Raw genomic sequence first — 25,505 nt, 5'->3', positions numbered from 1 at the left:
CAGCCGAAGCCGAGCCCTTCCTAACTGCCTCCTGCCGCTGCTGCTGGGGGGCCGTGGGCTCTCCCCCAGGGAGGGAGAGGGGGCCGGGCCCCCTTGCTTTTACACACCCGAGGTGGTACAGAGAGCCATTTACCACAGCATTCTGCGGGAAAGAAAGCAGATCGTGTGAAATCTGAAGGAATAACATCTCATAACTAACAAAGGAAAGAAAATGTGAATTGAAGCATAATTACCAATGCACAATGCCGTCGCAGTTTCTAGATGCTATACTTAGCAGAAGCCCACAGTCCGCTCTTATAATTATTTGTATGCATCACCCAGACCTTCAAACTATCTGCATTATCCACAATTATTATCTCGGCTCATCTACACATTCAGTTTCCCAGGAGGTGAAAAAACCTCTCCTGATACTTAGTTTATGAATTCTGGGGAACCTGACTGGGAGAGATGTGGAAAAGCAAACAATTGGTAAGGCATATAATTATCTCTTTCAAAGGCAACATTCACCTCCAGCTGGCCTACTTGTGTAGGTTCTAATGCCTGAAAAGAGAATTAATTAGCCCAAGCAGGTCTCCAGTGCCTGCATGTCCTTCCTTCAAGCCTATTTACAAACCTGCTTAGAAATGCTGGGCTTTTGCAAACAGAGAGTTCACTTAGAAATACAGCTGCACATGGAATTCTTTGAAAATGGAAATGGAAAATTCTGAACAGGAATAACTTGACATTTGATTCTGGAACAATGGTAAAATGTCAACATCTGCCATGAAAATATAGAACCATAAAATAATGAAAAGGGTCCTTTCAGTTTTTTTAAAAAATCTGTAGCACTGCTTGGGTTTGCTTGTTTTACAGAGCTCTGTGCGGTTATCACTTGGTTTCAACCAACTTACATTAAAGTAATATTATTTAAGCAATTGATTAATTAAACTGGCACACTGCAGACTTTTGAGTTTATTGGAACATAGTAGTAGCCTCAATCTGTCAGAGCTGTGCCCCATCCAGGCAAGAAGTCTCTTTTTCCCATCCACCAAAAGCTTAGGTTGTTTGACAGACTATCATCCTCTATTTAGTGATCTTTTTAAAGATCTGGAATGTCAAACACCCCAAATTCTGTTAAAAATCCACTTCACTGTTCTCACTTATAATTATACTTAAACCTTTTTAAAACTTATCTACAATAGGAACCTGTACCAGCCCTTGAGTGACTAATTAATCCTTGAGTTTGCTGCCTGTTGCGTAAAGTAGCACCTCCAGCATTTCTTCCTTTTTTAAACTTTTTAATTGTGGTTTAAAAAACACACACACAACAGGGGCACCTGGGTGGCTCAGTTGGTTGAGCGCCTGGCTCTTGATTTCGATTCAGGTCATGATCTCATCAGGGTCCTGGGATGGAGCCCTGCCCCTGCTAGCCTCCCACTCAGCAGAGAGTCTGCTTGTGTCCCTCTCCCCAAGCCCCTCCCTTCCCTCTCCCTCTGCTCTCCTACCCACACATGCACATGCACTCTCTCTCTAAAATAAATAAATCTTAAAAAAACACACAACAGGGGTGCCTGGGTGGCTCAGTGGGTTAAAGCCTCTGCTTTCGGCTCAGGTCATGATCCCAGGGTCCTGGGATCGAGCCCCGCATTGGGCTCTCTGCTCAGCAGGAGCCTGCTTCCTCCTCCCTCTCTGTCTGTCTGCCTCTCTGCCTACTTGTGATCTCTGTCTGTCAAATAAATAAATAAATCTTTAAAAAAAACATACACACAACATAAAATTCACTATCTTGACCCTTTCTAGGTGCACTGTTCAGCTGCATTAAGTATATTCACATAGTTGTGCAATCAATCTCTGGAACTTTTTCATCTTGCAAAACTGAAATTCTATTCTCCATTTCCCCACTCCCCTCCGCCCCTGGCAACCACCCTCTACTTTGTTTCTATGGATTTGACCACTTTAGATACCTCATATAGACGGAATCACACTGCATATGTTTGTCTTCTTGTGACTCACTTATTTTCACTTGGCATACCGACCTTAAAGTTCACTCATATGCAACATGTGACAGGAGTTCCTTCCTTTTTAAAAAATCAAGTTTATTATTTTAATTCCAGCAGAGTTCTCATACAGTGTTATATTAGTTTCAGGTGTACAAGAGAGTGATTCAAGGATTTCCGTCCTTTTTAAGGCTGAATTATAGTCCGTTGTATGTATAGACCGTATTTTTTTTAGTGATGGACATCGGTGTGACTTCTGCCTCTTGGCTATTGTGAATAATGCCGCTATGACCACGAGCATGCAAATATTTCTGCAAGATCCTGCTTTCAGTTTTTCTGGGTCTATACTCAGGCATGGGATTGCTGGGTCATACAGTAATCTATTTTTAATTTTTTGAGGAACCACCATATCATTTTCAACAGCAACCATACCCTTTTGAGCTCCTACCAACAGTGAACAAAGGTCCCGATTTGTCTATATCTTTGTCAATGCATGTTAGTGTCTGGTTTTTTTGATAGTGGCCGTCCTAATAGAAGTGAGGTCATGTCTCATTGCGGTTTTTACAGGTCCCTAACGACAAATGATGTTGAACATCTTTTCATATGCTTTTTGGCCATTTGTATGTCATCTTTGAGACATGTTTATTCAAATTCTTTGTCCCTTTTTCAACTGTGTTGCTCTTCCGCTGTCCAGTTGTAGGAGTTCTTTACATACTCTTGGTAGGAGCCCCTTATGAGATTAATGATTTGTGAATGTTTTCAACCATCTTGTAGGTTAATTTTTCACTCTGTTCATTGTGTCCTCTGGTACACAGTAGTTCTTAATTTTGACAGAGTTAAGAGTTCTTTATTTTTACTTTCCCTTTTGTCCACCTTGCCAACACTTATCTTTTTTTTTTTAATAATAACCATCCTAACAGGTATGAGGTGATGTCATTGTGGTTTTTATTTGCATTTCCCTGATGATGAGTGATGTTGAGCACTTCTTTAAAAAAGATTTTATTTATTAATTCATTCATTATTTATTTATTTGAAAGAGAGACAGAGATAGTGAGAGGGAGCACGAGTGAGCAGGAGAGGGAGAAGCAGGCTTCCTGCTGAGCAAGGAGCCCGACTTGGGGCTTGATCCCAGGATCCCAGCATCACGACCTGAGCTTAACGCACAGGCTTAACCGACTAAGCCACCCAGGAGCCCCGAGCATCTTTTTATATACCTGTTGGCCATTTGTATGTTTTCTTTGGAAAACTGTCTCTTTGGGTCCTTTCTCCATTTTTTTAACCAGATTATTTGGGTTTGTTTTTTTTTGTTATTGAGTTATAGGAGTTCCTTATACGTTTTGGATCTTAATCCTTTATCACATGCATAGCCTCCAAATATTTTTCTCCTGATCCATAGATTGTCTTTTATTTTGTTGATTGTTTCATTTGCTCTACAGAGCTTTTTAGTTTTACATAGTCCCACTTGCCCAGTTATGCTTTTGTTGGCTGTGCCTTTGGTGTCATATCCAAGAAATTATTGCTAAGACCAATGTCAAGAAGGTTTTCCCCTATTTTTTCTTCAAAGAGTTCTACAATTTCAGGTCTTATTTAAGTCTTTGACCTATTTTTAGTTGGGGGTTGTATATTGTGTAAGACAAGGGTCCAATTTCATTCTTTTGCATGTGGATATCCAGTTTTCCCAGCACTGTTTATTGAAGAGACTGTCCTTTCCTAATTGAATGGTCTTGGCTGACTTGCTGAAGATCAGTTGACTATTTATGCACCGGTTCCTGGGCTCTCTATTCTCTTCCATTGTTCTACATGTCTGGTTGTTTTTACATGGTTGTTTTTATGCCAGTACCATACTGTTTTGATTACTATCACTTCATAATTTATTTTGAAATCAGGAAGTATGATGTCTTCTGCTTTGTTCTTCTTGCTGAATATTGCTTTGGTTATTTAGAGTCTTTGGTGGATTTTAGGATTGTTTTTCTATTTTTGTAAAGAATGATAGTGGCGGGGGTACCTGGGTGGCTCAGTCAGTTAAGCATCTGACTTCGGCTCAGGTCATGATCTCAGGGTCCTGGGATCAAGCTCTGCATCAGACTCCATGCTCAGTGGAGAGTCTGCTTATCTCTCTCCTTCAGCCTCTCCCCCTGCTCATGCGCTCTTTCTCTGTCTCTTTCTAATAAATAAGTAAATTCTTTTTTTAAAAATGGGATTAGATGCATTGAATCTATAAATCACTTTGGGTAGTATGGATATTTTAACAACTAAGACTTCTGATCCATGGACACGGGATGACTTTTCATTTATTTGTGTCTGCTTTGGTTTCTTTATTTGAAACATTTAGTTATTTATTTTGAGAGAGAGAGTGAGAGCACACAAGCAGGGGGGAGGGGCAGAGGGAGAGGGAGAAAAGATCTCCAGCAGACTCCTCACTGATCACAAAGCCTAACATGGGCCTCGATCTCATGTACGACCCTGAGATGATGACCTGAGCTGAATCTAAGAGTCAGAAACTCAACTGACTGAGCCAACCAGGGACTGCTACTTTAATTTCTTTCATCAGTGTTTATTTTTATTAATGAGTAATATTCCACTGTATGGATATACCACATTTTGTTTATCCACTCATCAGGTGGTGGACATTTGAGTTGGTTCCACTATTTGGCTATTATAAATAATGCTCCTATGAAAATCCATTTACAGCCTTTTGTTTAGATGTATGCTCACAACTCAATATTTTTAAGTATATTATGAGGTTGAACAACCATCACCACTTCCTAATTCCAGAACATTTTTACTCCCCAAAAGGAAATCATACACCCATGCAGTCACTTCCCAATCTTTATTCCTTCTTCCAGCCTCTGGCAACCACTATTCTATTTTCTGTCTCCATAGATTTGCCTATTCTGAACATTTCATATAAGTGGAATCATACAGTATTTCTCCCCTTGTGTCTGGCTTCTTTTAATTAGCATAATGTTTTCAAGATTCCTCCATGTTGCAGAAGGTATAAGAACTTCATTCATTTTTATAGCTGAATAATATTCTGTTGTATAAATATATAACATTTTGCCTACCCATTCATCAGCTGATGGACACTTGGGTTAGTTCCACTTTTTAGCCTTTATGAATAATGCTGCTATGAACATGTGTATGTACTACTTTGTGTGGACATATGTTTTTGATTCACTTGGGTATTTTCAATATATCTAAGAGTGGTATTATGGGATCACATGGTCACTTTATGTTTAACTCCCTGAGAAATGTCCAAATAGTTTTCCAATGAAGTTAAACTTTTTATATTCCAACTAGCAATGAATAAGCATTTCAATTTCTTCATGAGCATTTCAGTTTCTTCATGTCCTTGCCAATACTGGTCACCGTCTTTTTTTATTATAACCATACCAGTGCATTGAAGTGATATTTCATTGTGATTTTGATTTGTATTTCCCTACTAATGACACACGTTTTCATGTGCTTAATGACTATTTGTATGTCTTTTTTAAAGAAATATCTATTCAAATCCTTTTCCCATTATGTCATTGGGTCATATATCTTTTTATTGTTGAGTTGTCAGTGTTCTTTAATCTTTGAAGATTTTATTTGAGAGAGAGAATGCACAAACAGGGGGATGGGCAGAGGGACAGGGAGAAGCAGACTTCCTGCTGAGCAGGGAGCCCAACACAGGGCTCGATCCCAGGACTCTGGGATCATGACCTGAGCCAAAGGCAGACACTTAACCAACTAAGCCACCCAGGTGCTCCAAGTTGTCATTGTTCTTTATATATTTTGGATACTGGGCCTTATAAGATATATTTGCAAACATTTTCCCATTCTGTAGGTTGTCTTTTCATTTTCTTGATGATATTGTCAATAGCACAAAAATTTTAAAAATTTTATATAGTCCAATTTATCTTTTTCTCTAAAGTCTAATTCTGTTAAAATTATGAAATTGGACCAAAAATAAAGCAAGAGATGAGGGACACAAACTTGTTATGTTTATACTCTAAGTGAACATAGTAGTAGCAAAGAGGTGACAGGGGAAAAGAGGAAGCTGTGAACAGTGGGGGTTTGGGTTAGGGAAATGAAATCAACTGTTGGATTACCTCTTGTAGGTGACAGCCAACAATTTAAATCACTGGCCAAAAGATCTGGTAGACTGGATCTTAAATTATTCTAGCATTAGTGCCTAACAGAGCCAGTCTAGAGAGTGAGGTTATGACAGCAAGGGTCTCCACACTGGAGTAAATAAACCTGTGAATGAAGTGATTTGGAGTAGCAACGTGGTTTGGAGTAGTCCATCTAGTTTATTTTTTTTTTAAGATTTTATTTATTTATTTGACAGACAGAAATCACAAGTAGGCAGAGAGGCAGGCAGAGAGAGAGAGAGAGAGAGAGAGGGAAGCAGGCTTCCTGCGGAGCAGAGAGCCCGATGCGGGGCTCGATCCCAGGACCCTGAGATCATGACCCAAGCCGAAGGCAGCAGCCCAAACCACTGAGCCACCCAGGCGCCCCGTCCATCTAGTTTAGAGTAGAACTACCATCAGCCACTCAGAATACAGAGAGTGGGGGAAAGAGTTGGTAAAAGGAATAGGAAAGAAACTCCAGGAAATCAAGGCAGAATTCTGGAAGTGCAGACTAGCAAAAATGGTACAGGAAAGAGAAAAACATGAGGAATCAAGAGAATAAGTATTTAGGGTTCATTTCCTATTTACCACTAGTGATGATTAATTTTATGTATCAATTTGGTTGAGCCATCAAGCGGCCAGCTATTTGGTCAAACATTATTCTGGGTGTTTCTATGAGGATGTTTTTGGCTGAAATTAATATTTAAATTAGTAGACTGAATAAAGCAGATGGCCCTCCATAATGCGAGTGGACCTCATCCAATAAGCTGAAGACCTGAATAGAATTAAAATGTTGACCCTCTGGGATGCATGGGTGGCTCAGTAGGTTAAGCATCTGCCTTGGGCTCAGATCATGATCCCAGGGTCCTGGGGTCCAGTCCTACACTGGGCTCCTTGCTCAGTAGGGAGCCAGCTTCTTCCTCTGCTCCCAGCATGTGCACAGTCTCTCTGACAAATAAAATCTTTACAAAAAATATAAATAAAATGTTGACTCCACTAAGTAAAAGAGAGTTTGTCCTGACTGCCTTTGAGCTGAGACATCAGCTTTTTCCTGGCTTTACTCTCAAACAGAAACATTAGCTCCTTCTGGATCTCAAGCCAATCTTCAGAGTAGAATATCATTGGCTTGCTCGAGTAGTCTTCAGCTTGCCAACTTACCCTGCAGATCTTGGGACTTGTCAGCCTCCATAATCACATGAACAAATTCCTTATAATACATCTCTTTATATATATTATATTTCTAACATTTGTTACACAATCAATATATATATTTATTAGCCTGAGTTTCAAAAACACTCTTGTCTGGACTTTCTGTAGCTCTATCCAATCCTTTTTAAAGTGAGGAAAGCAGAATTTGCGATGATATTCTAGGTTCACAAAGATCTGGGTTTTGTCAAGGAAGAGGAAACTATTTGGGTTTTCTTAACCAGTCGCCTTCACTGTTTCTCAGCACGTTGTTGGCCTTCCCGCACCACAGTGGTCCCCGAAAGGGCTGTGAGCAAAGCCTTCCTGCCACACCTCTGTAATGGGGTTAACTCAAACAACAGATAAGAACAGAGGAACTGATTAAGGTGTTTGATTTTTGTTTCCTGCTTTTTAAAAAGATTTTATTTATTTATTTGACAGAGATCACAAGTAAGCAGAGAGGCAGGCAGAGAGAGAGGAGGAAGCAGGCTCCCCGCTGAGCAGAGAACCAAATGCGGGGCTCCATCCCAGGACCCGGGGAAAATTACCTGAGCCAAAGGCAGAGGCTTTAAGCCACTGAGACACCCAGGCGCCCCTTTCCTGCTTTCTTTATAATGACTCATCATTCAGATGCTCCCAAGGGAAAGGTCTCCCCGAATCCTTTCATTACACCTTACTTTAAAGGTGATAGCACACTTCTTACCAGAGGGATGCCCATACTTCTTCATAACTTCAATATGCCTTCTACTTACTGCTTTGTCTACACTAATCAAAAATTGAAGGGAGAAAGATGGATGGTGTACCATGCTGCCCTTCTTTTATGCCAACAGCCTTAGATCCTGTAATGATTTTTGTGAAATCCAAATATGGTACCAAGGAAATCACGACTCTACCAGAAAGCTCCTGCTTTCTTTCTTTCCTATATATTCAGTCTTCTGTTTCCACTTCTTTTGAATGAATCAATCTTTAACACGCAATGAAAATTCTCAAATATGTAGATGCTGACAGTTTTTAAGCAATTACAGCTCTATGTAAAGAGGCTTTTCCATTTTTAAGAGTTGGTATTTTTAAATACATCTTAAACACAAAGTCGTTTTAAAGAGAGTTACACAGTTTTCTCACAGGAGGAGGGGAATGACAAATCTGTAAACAACGTTTAAGCATCGTCTTAAAAACATCATCTACTATCCCCTTTGAATTTCGTTTGTAAACAAGAATATAATTTTAGGAGACACCAAGGCACACCGTTTTTCTGCCTCCTGCTGGAAATCCGAAGAAGTGAGTTGCATTTATATCTCAGCCTTAAGTTGGTAAGTGGAACTCTAGAGCATTATATCATCTGTTTATATCTGGTTAAGAGGAAGTAGTAAGCAATTTTTCACTAATTTTTAGTATATTTACAAGGTTGTACAACCATCACCACTCCCAAATTCTAGAAAATTTTCATTACCCCAAAAGAAACCCCAAACACACTATCAGTCATTCCCCCTTCTTCCTTTCTACCAGCCACCGGCAACCACTAATGCATTTTGTGCCTCTATGGACTTTCCCATACTGGACTTCATACAAAAAGACATATACAATATGTGGTCTTTCTCACTGGTGCTTTTCATGCAGCATAATGTTTTCCAGGTATATCAATGTTGTAGAAGGTGTCAGTACTTCATGACTTTTTAGTGCCCAATACTATTCCACTGTAAGAATATACCACATTTTATTTGCCCATTTATCAGTTGATGGACATTTGAGTTGTTTCCACCTTTTGGTTTTTGTGAACAATGTTGCTCTGAACATTTGTAAAGGCATCTGTGTGGATATTAGTTTTCATTTCTCTTGGATATATAGACTAGAGTGGAATTACGAGATCTTGTGATAACTCTATGTTTAACCATTTCAGGAATTGCCAGACTATATTCCAGAATAGGTATACCATATTACATTACCACTAACATGGGTAAGTGTTCCTATTTCACCAACACTTGTTATTGTCTCTGTCTGCCTGGTTGTCTATCTATCTAATATATATCTCCTAGCCATTATAGCCAGGCTAGTGGGTATCATTGTATTTTGATTTGCATTTCCTAAATGATTAATGATGCTGAACGTTTTTTCATGTGTTTATTAAACATTCATGTATCATCTTGTGGGAAGTTTTTTACATCCAAATCTATAGCCCATTTTCTAATTGGGGTATCCTTTTATTGTTGAGTTGTATGAGTTCCTGATATAATCTGTATGCAAGATACTTATATATGTAATTTGCAAAAATTTTCTTCTAATCTATGGGTTGTCTTGTCACTTTCTTGATAATATCCTCTGAAGTATATATATTTTTTTACTTTTAGAAAGAAAGAGCATGCAAACAGGGGAGAAACAGAGTGAGAGGGGAGATGGAATCCAAAGCAACCTCCACACTGACAATGGAGACCAATGCAGGATTTGACCCCATGACTACAAGATCCTGACCTGAGCTGAAACCAAAGAGTCAGATGCTTACCAACTGAGCCAACCAGGCACCCCATAAATTTTTTATCTTTAATGAAATCTAAATTATCTATTTTTTCTTTTTCTGTTCATGCTTTAGGTGTCATATCTAAAAAGTACCTAAATTGGAGCACCTGGCTGGCTCAGTCAATGGAGCATGCGACTCTTGATCTCAGGGTTGTGAATTCGAGCCCCATTTTGGGTATAGAGATTACTTAAAAATAAAATATTTTTAAGTGCCTAAATTGCCTTATCTAGGTCATGAAGATTTATTCCTATTTTCACTCTAAGAGTTTTATAGTTTCAGGTCTTTGAACCATTTTGAATTCATTTTTTTATATGGTGTAAAGTAAGGGCTTAACTTCATTCTCTTGCATGAATATATCCAATTGTCCCAGCATTTTTTTTGATAAGACCACTCTTTCCCCTTGAATGGTGATGGCACTCTTGTTGCAAATCAATTGACCATAGATGTGAAGGTTTATTTATGGACTTTCTATCATACTCCAATGATCTATATAGGCCAGGATGACGCTGTCTTGATTATTGTGGTTTAGCGGAAAGTTTTAAAATCAGGAAGTATAAAGTCTATGTTCTCTATCATTCTGATCCCTCCCAAGGCTGCTAAGTTGCTGGTTTTCACTGTGACTGTGGGCTGTTGATTTTCAAATCTACCACAGAGCTGGGGAGAGAATATGGGAATAGGGGAAGTTCTAATGGCACAAAGCTTAGTGTTCTTACCAAGATTAAACCATTTTTCTTGAGGAAATGCTCTCTTGATTTTTTAAAACTTTATAGTTAATTTCTAAAGTTCTGGAAAACTTGCTTTTATGTTTTTTGGCTAGTATTCATTGCCTTTTCTTTTTTAGAGAGAGAGAAAGAGGGAGCAAGAGTGAGTGGGGAGGAGAGGGAGAGAGAGAATCTCAAGCAGGCTCCATGCCCAGCACGGAGCCTGACACAGGCCTTGATCTTATGACCCTGAGATCATGAACTGAGCCAAAATCAAGAATCAGACACCCAACCAACTAAGCCACTTGGGCACCCCCTCATCACTTTTATGGTGAAGTTTCTCCGAGTTTCTTACTTCACCATTCTTGATATCATCTAGATCTGAGCTTTTAACCTCTACTACCCTCTCCTCCTTTGCACCAAATGTTGTTGAACCAACTTGTGCTGCTTCCTAGGAATTAAGTAGATAACGATACCACAAATTATCATGTGCACTAAAAGCCAGCATAAAACTGTTGGGATTTCTAGAAGATTAGGCTATGTGAGTCAGGATCCTTGTCTTTTTATGTTTTAATGTCTCTCTTACCCATGAAGCACAGTGTTAAAATGAGAATATTTGTCTCCAAATTGCTGCTGGAAAATATATGTGACAAACCTATCTTTTCTGTTATGAACTAAATGTTTCTGTTTCCTGAAAATGCATATGCTGAAACCCTAATCCCAATGTGATTGTACTTGAAGATGGAGCCTTTGAGAAGTAATTAGGTCATGAAGGTGGAACCCTGATGGATGGGACTAACGTTCTTACAAGAGGAGACCAGAGAGCTAGATAGTTCTCTCTCTAACAAGTGAGGATACAGCAAGAAGTTGGCCATCTACAACCAAGAAGAGGGCTCTCACCAGCTCCTGACCATGCTGGTGTCATGATTTCCAATTCCAAGCCTTTAGAACTATGAGAAAGAAATGTATGTTGTTTAAGTTACTTTGCCTAGGATAATTTGTTATAGCCAACTGAAGCAATTCTAAAAAGAAATACCAACTTATCCAATGAAGGACATATTGCATTGTAAAACAGCCCACTACCAACTTCTGGTCTATTCAAGAGAAGAAGAGAGTGATCAGAAAGGGTAACCAATGAGTGAGGATTACTTAGAAAATTGTCATAATGTTGTGCATTTCTCCCCTGACTCTCAAAATCTTCAAACTAAATTAAAGGGGCTACAAGGGAACTACTGTGGGTTTGATATATGTTCTCTAGAGTCTGAACAACAGTTGATAGGTGTCCTTTGAGGTTCAGAAGGCCCAAGGAGTGGTGATTGAGGTTTACCTAAAATAATAAATTTAAAGACTGGTTGGAGCTGTCTGTGACTGTTGAGCAAAGACAGTGGGTTGCAGTGGGTATAGCCTGAACTTCAAGTATCTGGTGTGACAAAAGTACAGAATATTCACCATGGGACGGAAGGGGTCTTAAGATATCCAGGCTTGAATTTTCTAGAAAGGTACCTGCTGAAGAGGTATACATACTAGGACAAGATGATCCTAAACCATCACAATTTAGGTGGGGTGTGCAGCCAGCCAGAGCTGGAAGCTGAGGGGAAGAAGAGCAAGCAAAGAATAATGGTATCTGGGCGGAAACTGAGACAATGAAAGAGAAAGCTGGTACGGAAGAGAGAAGTTTTGAGTTTGAGTTGAGACATCATTTTTGATATTTAGTATCCTAATGATTATTTCATTTGGTTAAAAGGTATCTCTGCAAAATTCTTTGTATATATTTAGTATTTCCAAAGTATTTTAGGGGACTTGGCAGTATTTTCATTGAGCCTGGGATGCTTCACTAAAATGAAGAACAGAAAGCCTAAATTCATTTTTTTTAAAGATTTTACTTTTAGGGGGCCTGGATGGCTCAGTTGGTTAAAGTGTCTGCCTTCAGCTCAGGTCATGATCCCAGGGTCTTGGAACTGAGCCCCAAATTGGGACCCCACTCAGCAGAGAGCCTGCTTCTCCCTCTTCCTCTGCCTGGTGCTTGTTCATGCTTGTTCATTCTCTCTCGCTCTCTCTCTCTCTCTTAGCCAAATAAATAAATACAATCTTAGAAAAAAAGATTTTATTTTTAAGTAATCTCTACACCCAACATGGGGCTCAGACTTACAACCCCAAGATCAAGAGTCGCATGCTTTACTGACTGAGCCAGGCTGGCACCCCCCTAAAAGCCTAAATTCTAATACCAGTTCCATCATTATGTTGTATGGGACCTTAGCCACTTTGTGCCTCAGTTTCCTCACTATAAAATGCAGATAATAGCTTCTCTCCTCATCTCACATGGTTTTGTGATGATGAAAGAGAATATCAGACAATTTATGTTAAATTTCTTTGACAAGAATAAGTTTAAGATTTATTCCAAATCTATTTCTCATAGTTAGTACATACCACTAACCTAGCAGAGATAGGGCAGGAGTGAATGAAGCTCCAGTGAGTAATCCAAGACAGAAATCTAGCAATGCCCAATAAGAAAATGACCAATGTAAGTTATGACCAGTGCTCACCTGGAACAGAGTGTTCGTGGGGGCGGGAGGACGCATCTGGAAACAGCGGAACTTTTGCTCTGGAACATTAAGAAATGACAGGACCTAAGGGGTAGAGATGTTGCATTTTAGAACATTGGATAAGTTAAAACCAAAATGTAACAACGACCCTCATTTCTCACTTCAAAGTATAGACTGAAACTCCTGGGTTTATTTGATTCTGCTAAAAGGGTATCATCTCTAGTCAGAGGCAGCAGCTCCTGACCTCCTACCACTGCTCACCCGAAATGCACAGTCACTGTAGAAGATCCCAAAAGACTTGCAGGAATTTGTTAGTTTATATGTTACTAGAAACTTGGGATGCTGTAGTAAGGATGATAGAGTTTGCCCATATGTCTGGTAGCTAGAGCATTAGGATATACTTCTATTATCTTACTGATCTGATTAGCACAAATCTAGACTAAATCCTGAAACCCTAGAAATCCCTCAGCATGATGCAAAGGAAAGAATTCAAATACTTAGCCAGAGAAATATACTAGTGTAAATTTATCGGGAGAGACTTGCCTGCTCACTCTCTAATTACATCCTCTGAAAGGCCAGATGACTATATCTTCACTAAAAACTTGAGACAAATTACTGAGTTACGCCCAAATATCTTTTTGTTTTGTTGAAAAGAATGTGAAACTTTCAGAAGGGTTATAATAACACAAAAACTACTCATATACCCTTTAACCAAATACATCTATTGTTAACAATTTTATTTGAGGGGCGCCTGGGTGGCTCAGTGGGTTAAGCCTCTGCCTTTGGCTCAGGTCATGATCTCATGGTCCTGGGATGGAGCCCTGCATCAAGCTCTCTGCTCATCGGGGAGCCTGCTTCCTCCTCTCTCTCTCTCTCTCTCTCTCTCTCTGCCTGCCTCTCTGCCTACTTGTGATCTCTCTCTCTCTGTCAAATAAATAAATCTTAAAAAATAAAAGAAAACTCACTTTAAAAAAAACATTTTAGCTTATTTGCTTTAGCATTTGTGTGGGGCTCTTTATATACGTGTATATATATAAACAGAATACTTTCTGAACTTTTTCAAAATAAGTGGCCTATATCGTGGTCCTTTATCCCTAAATATTTCAAGGTGTATTTTCTCAGAAGAGGAATATTCTCTTAGGTAACCCCAGTAAAGGTATGAACGTCACTGAGTTTAACATGAATACAGGGGCCCCGGCGGTTACCCATACTGAGGTGAGTGTGCAGGAATCGCCCCGTGTGGCCCACGGCGGCCCAGGATGCTGTTAGAAGTGGGCAAGGACCTGGAGAACATGCCGAAGGTGTCATGCCTGCCACTCGGCTCCATTACCAATGCACTGCACGAGTTCATCTACCGCAGGAAGCAATATGACCCACACAGGCACCCTTACTGCCTAGTCCCATCCTGAAAACCACCGGCTTCTGTCTACGGGTCCAACGCTCACCCTCAAGGCGTCCGCCGAGCCTGACCCCTCCCCACCCAGCTGCGGGGGGCACTGCGACCACAGCTCTCAATGCGCAGGCGCACGCATCGATGTGGACGTGCGGAGCCAAGCCGCGGCTGCGTGCTTCCGGCTGCGGCGCTTCTCTGAGCAGTACCAGAAGTCCTTGGGGCAGGTGGCCAGCGCCATGCTCCCGGTCCTGCCATAGGCCGTGGCCTTTCTGTCCCAGGACGTCATCCGGCAATTCGTGGAGATGGGGTCCAAGTTGCTGGCCATGCAGACCATTGCCCCCATGTTCCTTGCTGTGCACGATGAGGTCCTGCCCTCCATCTACACGCAGGCGCAGGCCAGCTCCGCTTCCCAGGGCTCTGCCTCTGTTACCAAATTACCGCTCCACCCAACCAGGGCCAACAGCTTCCGGATGGTCATGAGCGGAGTCCACAGCAAGGCTGCAAGAGACTGGTGGCTGATGTGGCTGGGTGGAGAGGACCTTACCACCATCATCGTCTCACTACGGCTCACTACGACACCTTCAGAGTGGCCTCTTGGCTGTCGCATGACATGGACTCAAACGAGAGCGGCATCTCTGTATTGCTACGGCTCACCCACGATTTCTCCAAGCTCTACGCCAACAAGCGCACCCACGCAGTGTACAATCTTCTGTTCTTTGCTTGTGGAGGGGCAAGTTCGACTACCAGGGAACCAAGCACTGATTGGAAGACACATAGACCACACAGATTCCAGCATACGCCAGTATACCGTGGCCTTTGTCCTCTGACACCGTGGGCCAAGCGGACAGCCTGTATCTTCATACGTCCCAGCCACCTTGCAAGGAGATGCTGCAACTTCACTTCCTGCAGAGCTGGAGACAGTGGCGGCCAGTTCCTGGAGCTGCTGTTCTCCGTGGTACACAAGATCAACCTCACTGAGAACATCCTGGCCTGGGAGCATGAGTGCTTCACCATACTCTGGCTGTCTGCCTTCACCCTGGCCCACATGGGGAGCCCTCCCCACCCCGCCCCCGATACCCCCAGCCCCACCCCGCTAACCCATGACAGCCAGGGCAGTAGCAGCATGTACAGGAGATCTCAGGTCTGTTCTAAAACTCTGACCTACAACTTGAGGCTCAATGCAGAAGCCCTGACCCGAGTCATTTATAACCTGCCGGCACAGGGAACCCCTGAGACAATGCTGGTCTTCCTAGAGCAGATGATCCAAGAGGAACAGCTGGACTTGGCAATGGGATTGTTCACCAGCCAGCCCCAAGCCACCCAGCTGGTGGACAAATACTGCATGTTCCTCAGCATGTGAGAACACTTCCTGAGTCACTACCAGAAGGGAAGGAAGCAGCACCACATCACAGCTGATAAATGAGACCCTGAGTTTGTCTTCCATGACCACCTGAAGCAGGTTATAAGAGCCTACAGGGTCAAGCCAGCCATTTTCTCCTTGCTCCTGGCCACCTGCATTGGTGCCTACTTCGGGGCGACCTACACAGCAGTCCAGGTGAGCAAGCAGGAGCTTAGGTGGGAGGCAAGGCCTCTGTGGGAGGGCCACCCTGGCCAGGTGAGTCCTCAGCATCCCCCTTCCATCCTGCCTAGAAGCAGGTGACCTTGCAGGTGGCCCTCAGGCCTTCCTTGAGGCAGGGTTTGCACCTGACCTCACTCAAACCCTCCTACTGCCTCCAGCACTGCAGCATCCTATACAAAACAGTTCAGGGACCGCTCCCGAATCCGTGCCGTGGCCACCCACCAGCGCAGGGAGCTTTGCACCTGCCACCCCTCCCTGCTCAGCAGCCGGCAAGAAGGCAGGGCTTCATCCCTTGCTGAGAGGCCCCAACCTGGAATCACAGAGCTTTTGTGTGTTGCTCCAGAGGACTTGGGGAGTCTTTCTCCTTTTTGTCCTTTGAACTCCCTTGGAGGAGCATTTATGCGGAAGTCCCAGGGCCAAGCCATGGACTTGGGAACGAGCCTGCCATTGAGCCCCGAGCCCTGGAGGTGACCCCATCGTCCTCAGGGCTTGTGAGCAGAGATGACAGAAGAAATGTACAGCCTCAGCTTCCCTACTCCTACCCTCAGCGCTGACCAGAGACTCCCAGCTCTGTGTCTGTCCTCCACCCTGCCCCAGTCACCCTATGGTGACTGAGATACTCTCTCCTCTTGTCTGAAGGAGGGCAGGGTCAGCCTCCAGGTCCCTGGTTCTGGCCCCTTCCTCAGAAGACTTGTGTCTCCCCCGCCTTGGCCAGGGCTGAGGGGACTAGCTCAGGGTGTAGCCTTGGATGCATGTCTCCCACGTCCCCATGGACAGCTGGTGCTCTGAACTCCCAGTGGCCTGCCTGTCGGGCTCCTTGTGCCAGTCGCCCTCTCCTGTGCTTTTCACTGCCTTCGCCCTCCTGCCGCACCCCAGGGAGCTTGGGCCTGTCCCCCTAGGGTCCCAGTGCCTTCAGAGACCCTGGGGCAAGAGGCGGCCCTGGAGTAGGCCCCCTGGCTCCTCTGCCTCTTACCTCAGTCTCTCTGGGCCTCAGTTTCCTCACCTGTAGAAAAGAGTATGTGTTCTGGGACAGCTTCTGCTTCAGGGTCCTAGGAGGGCATCCAAACTGGGGGAGGAGCGAGAGTGTTGAGCAGAGATGACAGAAAAAATGTGCAGCCTCAGCTTCCCTACTCCTTCCCTACTCCTTCCCCCCCAGTGGGGCTGGCAGGGCTGCCCTTCCCAGAACCTGGAGAGGACAGTCAGGGCCTGAACCCCACGGATCAGGTGCCTCGTAAGAGAGGGGCGTGAGGACACTCGAGCCCCGCTGAAATTGACGTCATGGAGGCCCAGGTGTTTCTTCCCGGTGCACCGATTCATTAGCAATATAATCCATTAGGTGTTTTGTGCAGGGAGGGAGGAAGGTCAAGATGAGGGATGAGGGATGAGGTGCTCAGGCACCAGCCTCCTCTGCCCCCAAGAAGGTCTTGCCATCTTCCGGTCTGCTGCCCAGCCACTCCTTGCCCAGAAACCAACTCTCCACTTGCTGGAAGGGACAGGCTCCTACAGGATGGCGTCTCTGCCTCCATCTGGGACCTCCTGCCTTTTTCCAGCCAGACTTCCTGGCAAGGCTGCCGTGCCAGATGTTGGCCGAGCCGGGCCTAGGGAGGGGCAGGCATGGGGGCCACAGGTTCTCTTTTGCGTCTCCCCTTTTCTGTGCCCCACTGGGTGGCCTGTCTCCCCCCAAGACTGTTTACTGAGTGCCCAGCCAGACTGATCACTCTGGGGTGCTGGACGCAGGCACCAGCATTAGCTCATCCTTCCGCCTTCATCCCTCCCCAAGGCAGGCTGGGTTGTCAGGATCACTGACTGGTGAGCGCTCAGGCTGGTTGTGGGACACAGTTGGATGATCAGAAAATAAAGCCATATCAAATAATCAAAAAAATGTAACATGACTACAGAGCTTTGATCTAATTCCCATAGTTCAGTTTTGTCCATTGACCAATAATGCCCTGTCTAGCACATCCTTACCCTTGAGCCTGGGATCCAGTCTTGCATTGAGTTGTCATGTCTCTCTAGTCTTCTCTAGTCTGAAACATGCACAGTCTTTCTTCTCTGACATTGAGATTTTTGACAAATACAGTCCTTCCTTTTATTTTAATGCTCCTCATTTGCAGTTTGTCTAATATTTCCTAATGTTTAGATTCACATTATGCATTCCTGGCTAGACAACTGCATAATTGATGTTGTGTCCTTCTCAGAGCATAATATTGGGAGGCACAGGATGTCTGGCTGCCCCCCATGGGCGATGTAAATTTTCATCAGCCAATCAAGTTGTTTTCTAGGTTTCCCACTTTACAATTACTGTGTTTTCTCTAGCAACTAATAAGCAGTCTGTGGAGAGACATTTTAAGAACAGTGCAAATATTCTGATGCTCATCACAATTTCCCCCTTTGTTTTAGCATCAGTTGATTATTTTCTCCCTGATCTAATCTTTACTATGATGGGTGGAAAGTATGATTTTTCCAACTCCAGGCTCCCTCCACATTTGCTACTCAAGCCCTCTTATCTTTTAAAACAACCTTATTAGCTCTTTTCTCTAGGCGAGTGTGCTAGTGTGACATATTGTGGTCAAAATGAGCTTGCTAATCTCAATGGGGGTAATTAAGGTCCTGGGCTAGCAAAGACTAGATGGGAGCACTGACCCAATGTAGACACAGCTGGGGTGACTACTAGAATCCATAGCAGGACCTGTATAGTAACTAGAAATTGTAATTCACAACAATCTTTGGCATTATATAATTGAGCAAGAGCCCTAGGACACAAATGGATGGAGAGGCCATGAGATCCTTCTGTAACTGACAAAACTCCTGGTTTAGTGAATGGAAAACTGTCCTGATCTACCACAATAGTGAGTCATAACCTTTCACTCAATTACCAGATCTAAGTTGATTTATAAATTTAAGATCCCATAAATGAAAGGAGGCCAAATACCCTCAAGGAAGAACACCCCAAGTATGTATGCATACTTTTTTTTTCTCTTAGCTTCCCCCATCCACTGTGAACCCGCAGCCATTTTTCCTGGTGAAAAGGAAATATTCCAAATTTTGAAGAATAATAAATCCTAGTTCTGAGTTAAACACTAACTTCTGATCAGCCAGGATACTACAGTTACCGGTTATAGACTTAGGATAGGGATTGACAAGATGCAAGTGCAGTTTTTGACCCTTGTTGGTCTTGCTCTGGGCCCAATGAAACTACCAAACCCAGTTCAGTGGAAATATCTTCAGTTCCTGAAGATATAAATGACAGGCATATCCTTAATAAATGATAGAATTCCCACCTGGCTCCTTGAGCCACAGAGGCAAAGCTTTTAAGACTTATGGAAGAAAGGACCAAGCAGAAACTCCTGGAGCTCCAGTCCCTAATAAGAAAGCAATATTGCCTCCCTGGTAGATAGAATTGCAGGGATAAATGTTGCCATCAATGACTTGAAAGATGTAACAGTGATGACTTAATTCATATTTGGCTACTTTAAAAAGCAGGTGGGTCTCAAAGTGACCTTAGATTATCATTCATTTTATGTCAACTCTAATTGTGACAAGTGTTCCAAATATGATCTTATAAACACTTGACAAGCAGCATTGATCTAATGGGCGCATCTTCTCTATATGTCAATCAGCATGGGGCTGGGGTGAGATGAGCAAAGCATTCAGCTCAGACACAAAATTTGAGGGAACGTCAAAGCACTCAGTAACCAAGATAAATAATATTTTAATGCAATATTTTATAGAACTAAAATTGATGCAAAAAACCCCCATGATATACAAAAGAGCAAAATTCGAAATAGCGACAAAACGAGCAATAAACAGAGAACACCAGAGCAGAACACCACTGTCTTGCCACAGTGTGTGCCAACTCTTCAGCCATGTGCTACCAATTTGCAGGAAATAGTGATCATCTCATCATCCCATGAGACATCATTATGCTAGTCTACCATCGATGACATCGTGTTGACTGAATCTGGAGAGCAAAAATTAACAGGTACCCCAGATGCTAGAAAATTGTGATAATTCTCCAGAAAATGCAAGGGCCTGCTGACACCTCAGTAAAATTGGGGTGGGGGAGACCAGTTATGTCCAGTAGTGACCTTGGACATATTGGATAACATGTCCACTGGGAATGGAAAGTTGTTACATCATGGAGCCCCTACTATTTACTGGACTTCAGTGGCTGTTGAAGGAAACATATATTACATTTGATTGGTTGCCTCTTTCCATGTACTGGCCTACAAAGCTGTAACCCTCCCTCCTTGAGAAGGCCCAGAGCAAGGGTACTCCATGTGGTCCACGCTCTAGTGGACATGGCTCTACCACCTGACCCTTGTCATCCAAGAAACTCAGTGGCACCAAAAACATTTCTGGCAAGTTATGATTTTACAATGTGTGGAAAGTTCATTCCAGTGAATCACAGCAAGACATCCCTGGAGTTCTGGAACAAACCTATATGTTCTTTTAAGGAAGTAACTTTTCTCCTTTAAAACCAGTTCCTGTCTTGCTTCTAGTTTTTGATCGAGATTAGATTTCTAATATATATCTTCAAGCAACCACATCATCCAAACTGCCTGTCTTGGATTGCATGCAGAGAACTGCCTCTCTCTAAATTTAGGTGTGCCCTGAAGCATTTCATCTTCAGTGGAAGCTGTGTTTTTGGCAAGTGGCTTGAATGGATTTTGGCAAGTAAAAGTCCTAGCACAGCTGTCCGTGCCCTATAGCTCCGGTGACTCCCACCTACAGCCTCATAGAGGGCTCAAGGCTTGTTTCACTTGGCTCTGCAGACTAGGCCTGCAACAGGCAGAAGTGAAATTTCCAGCATTAGAGCCCTGAGCGGTATCTCCAGGGGACAACGGAGAAGGAAAATCCTCCAGAGGGCAGAACTTCAAGGAATACTTCTGGTCCACTTTGCTTGCTGGGCCTTTAGGCCAGGATCTAGACCAGGACTTGCAAATTTTTCTTTAAAAGTGCAGACAATAAATATTTTCTGCTTCGTAGGCCACATACGATCTCTGTGGTGACTGCTCAACACCACCCTTGCAGTGCGAAACAACCATAAGTAGGAAGTAAATATATGGCTCTGGTTGTGTTCCAATAAAACCTCCTTCAGAAAACCAGGTAACAGACTACAGTTTGCCAACGTCTCTTCTGTACCAATTCACTGGCAGAGGTTCACGGTTTGGTCAAATGATTATGGATCTGGAAGTGAAAGTAGAGGATTAGTAACCTCTTGATTTGGGGTCCACAGAACCCTAAGTTGCCTGAAAATAGTACAATATATTATTATATAGTACTGGCTTCCTTAATAGTCTTATGTGTTTTATATGTTGCACTTAAAAATACTACTCTGAGGGGGTGCCTGGTGGCTCAGTCAGTTGAGTGTCTGCCTTTGGCTCAGGTCATGATCCCAGGGTCCTGGGATCGATCCCCGCATCGGGCTCCCTGCTTGTCGAGAAGCCTGCTTCTCCCTCTCCCTCTCTTACTGCTTGTGTTCCCTCTCTCGCTGTCTCTTTCTCTGTCAAATAAATAAAATCTTTCCAAAAAAATACTGCTCTGAGAAGGGGCCCATAAACTTCACCAGACTACCAAAGCCTTTGAAAGGTAAAAATGTGAAGAACTACTGAAAATGGACACAGACAGTGAGAAATTGCATGTCTCAAGTAGAATGCATCCCAAAAGGCCCTAGTCTCCATTGCAGAAGAATGTACCAGCAGCGTCAGGGAGAGCAAGTCCAGAAAAAGTTTCTTTTCTACTAAGGGAGATTGTCGCGCCATCCATAATGGAAGGGATTTAGTGCAATCCACCTGCCATAAGGTTACGGCTAGTCACCTAAAAGTACATTAGTTTGTCAGAGACTCAGAGTTTGTTGCTTCTACTGATAATCTGGGTTGAAGTGCATGGGATTCACTGGTTTCACGTACATCATCACGGAAGCATCAGGTCTCATAGATTGTTGGAAAGGCTTACTGAAGATTCAGTTACGATACCACTTGGGACATTAACACCTTGTGTGGTTTGGGATGATGGGGCTACAGGATGTGAAATCACTCTGAACTAACTAATAGCACATAGATAGTGCTGTTTTTCTCGTTGTCAGGGTACATGAGTCTGGGACCAAGGGCCTGGGAAAGTTTACCGGCACCTCTTGGGTTCATTAAACCTAACTGACAAAACTTTAGCTTCTCATACTTGAAACTAAGAAGTTGAAGACAGCAGTACCTCTGGTAGGCCCTGCCAGTAATGATAACTGCATCAGCATCAAAGCCCTGGTATCAGGTCACCAGATAATGGAAGAGTATAGACAAGACCACTTGAGAGCTTAGTGCAAATAAGATTACATTCTCAGGGATTCCAAGAAATAACTGGGAGGGGGTTGCTGTGGAAGAGAGAGAAATGCTATGTGTGACTTCTTCTGACCACATTGTGATTATTGAGACAGAATAATGGCAGTTTTCTCCATGAAATCTGTGAATTTTCCAGTCATACAACTAAAAGAACCATGAATTAACGATGACTTACGTTTTACAATTTATATAGCTGTTTTCATCTATTTTTTGACAGTTTTACCTCTTTTAACTGTTAATATCTTTTGTGTCTCTGGAAAGGTAGATGTGTGCTCTTTTGTCCATGTTGTACTCCCTTTACCTTTAAGATAAGAAACAACCTCAGTCTTCCTCCTATGTATCTCTTTTACTCAACTCAACTCAGTTCCGACACTGTCTACCTGGAGATAGCATCAGATCCCACAGGTTAAAGGCTCAGTCCCACAGAACCGCTCCTACCCTATTTCAGATGCCAACAGCAAGTTCAGATTGTCACCTGTGCATTGATCTACCAACTCTAAACCAGATTTTCCCACAACCCCCTTCTCAGGTTCAATTAATTTGCTAGTGTTGTTCCCAGAACTCAGGAACCCAGTTTACTTACTGTTTACCGGGTTATTATAAAAGGATATGATAAAGGATACAGATGAACAACCAATAAAAACATACATAAGGCAGTCTCTGGAAGGGTCCCAAGCATGGGAGCTCCTGTTCCTGTGTAGCCGGGGTGGGTCCCCCTCCTGGTAGGTTGGTGTGTTCATTAACCTGAAGGCTCTCTGAACTTCCTACCTTTGAGATTTTAGGGAGCCTTCCTCATGTAGGTCTCTGGGGACAGAGACCGAGAGCAACCTGCTCACTGCAGGGTAATAGATAAAATATATATTGGTCTCTGTCCCCAGTTCCTGGCACAAGGCTCCTAAAACCCTTGTAATTGCCTTAGTGATAAGAGCATTAGGAATATCTTTTGTTCTAATATTTGGCCTTTGACCCAGTTCCTGACACAGACTTCCTAAATCTCTTAAGATTTCCCAAGTGATAGGAGTATCTTTTTGTTTAAATGAGGTGATTCTTGGTGGGCTCTTGGATGGGGGCTGGTCACCAAGCCATGATTAGAAGCTTGGGATTTTTGCCCCACTCCTCATCCTCCAAAGAGGGGAGAGGGGCTGGAAATGGAGTTGATGATTAATCATGCCTACATGCTCTAGGTCTGGGGTAACACAGATTATAATACAGTTTTATGCTTAGTTATACATATTCTCACAATGTTCACCCTAACAAGATTCTTAGCTCTTTGAGAACAGGGTCTATGTCTTTTTTTTTTAAAAAAAGATTTTTATTTATTTATTTATTTGACAGAGAGAGCCCAAGTAGGCAGAGCGGCAGGTAGGAGGAGAGGGAAAAGCAGACTCCTCTGCTGAGCAGGGAGCCCGATGTGGGGCTCATTCCCAGGACCCTGGGATCATGACCTGAGCCAAAGGCAGATGCTTTAACTGACTGAGCCTCCCAGGCACCCCTGGATAGGGTCTATGCCTTATATCAGTTCTACTCAAAGTGTTGTCTGTAGACTACTTGTTACCAGTCCATATCTAAATAAATTCAGGAATTAAGATTAAGCATTTAAGGGGCACCTGGGTGGCTCTGTCGTTAAGCATCTGCCTTCAGCCGAGATCATGATCCCAGGGTCCTGGAATCGAGCCCCACATTGGGTTCTCTGCTTGGCAGGAAGCCTGCTTCTCCCTTTCCCATGTTTCTCTCTGTCAAATGAACAAATAAAATCTTTTTTAAAAAAAGATTAAGCATTTAAAAATGTATAGAAACTTGACAAGGTAATTTTCATGTCTCCAGAGTCTCTTAAATTTTTGGATTTTTATTCTCTATGCCATGGTGATTTTAAAAAATATTCTTCTAATAGTTAATTTTTATTGTATTTTATAGAAGTATTGGTCCACTATGAATTGGAAGTTCTTAGAGAAGAGCTTCATAGTTTGAGAAGCACTATTTTTTATACAACTTTAACTTTTTTTCATATGTGAAAACTTTTGAGTTTCATTTTGAAGCCAGTCTTTACATTTTAATTGGAAAGACTGAAATACTAGTGACAATGTGGGCAAAATGTTACCAAAGAAATAAGAGGAAGGACACAAAGTAGAAAAAATAATTCATTGGTGCATATTGCCGATATACACCTGTAACATTACAGACACCATCAGATATTTCTTTTAGCTCAGCTTGTTTCAAAAGATGGACAAATGATAAGTTGCAACATCTCTCAGTTCTAACATGAGTTTTTTTCTTTACAAAGGGAAAAAAGGGGATTTCCTGTTTAGATTTTGTCTATGGAACAGATTTATTTTTGTGAAATCATAGTTTTTGATATATATAAGTGCACTTTGAAAAATACTTCATAAGGATGCCTCAGTGGCTCAGTGGGTTAGGCATCTGCCTTCAGTTCACCACGATGGTGCAATCCTTCAGCTAGTTGCCAAAAAACAAAAACAAAAACAAAAAAAAAAACACTTTTTAAAATAAAACCTGATGTCACTGAGGATACAGGAGAACAGGCACCCTTATACATTGTAGATGGCACCATAAATTGGTTTGATCCTTGTTATGGGTTGAATTGTGTACGCCCAAAATTCATAAATGGCAGTCCTCACCTCCAGTACCTTAGAACGTGACCTTATATGAGAATAAGATCATTGCAGATGTGATTCATTAAGTTAGGATGAAATCATGTTGGACGAGGGTGGGTCCCTAATCCAATGTGACTGTTGTCCTTGTGAAAGGGGGTGCGGAATTGGGGAACAGACATGCACACAGGGAAAAGGCCATGTGACAACGAAGGCACAGACTGGGACAATGTAGCAGAAGCCAAGGAATGCCAAAGGCAGCCAGCAAACCACCAGAACCTAGAGGAGAGGCCTGGAACAGACTATTCCTTATAGCCTTCAGAAAGAACCAGTCCTGCTGACACCTTGGTTTCCGACTTCTGGCCTCCAGAGCTGTGAGACAAGTTTTTGCTGTTTATACTACCCTATGTGTAGTATTTTGTTACAGCCGCCCTAGCAAACTAGTACAACTCTTACATAGTGAAAAGAGCAAAAACCCTATATATACATATATTATATATAAATATGTGTTATATATATATAAATATAAATAAATATATAAATACCTATATATATGA

The 25,505-nt window shown here is 42.6% G+C and overlaps 1 long non-coding RNA gene and 1 pseudogene across 1 annotated transcript in view; both read left to right on the top strand.

The window, feature by feature from the left end:
• LOC132007519 (uncharacterized) overlaps positions 1–9,230 on the top strand; it is a 37,107-nt gene extending 27,877 nt beyond the window's left edge. The window contains exons 2-3 of the long non-coding RNA XR_009401383.1: positions 8,505–8,586; positions 9,174–9,230. This is a non-coding gene — a long non-coding RNA (uncharacterized LOC132007519). The remainder of the gene's footprint in view (positions 1–8,504; positions 8,587–9,173) is intronic.
• Positions 9,231–14,190: 4,960 nt separating this feature from the next.
• Positions 14,191–16,303, top strand: LOC132006985 (BOS complex subunit NCLN-like; annotated as a pseudogene).
• Positions 16,304–25,505: the final 9,202 nt, after the last annotated feature.

This window comes from Mustela nigripes, chromosome X, assembly GCF_022355385.1.
Source record: "Mustela nigripes isolate SB6536 chromosome X, MUSNIG.SB6536, whole genome shotgun sequence".
Lineage (NCBI taxonomy): Eukaryota > Metazoa > Chordata > Mammalia > Carnivora > Mustelidae > Mustela > Mustela nigripes.
This window is presented reverse-complemented; position numbering and strand designations above follow the sequence as displayed.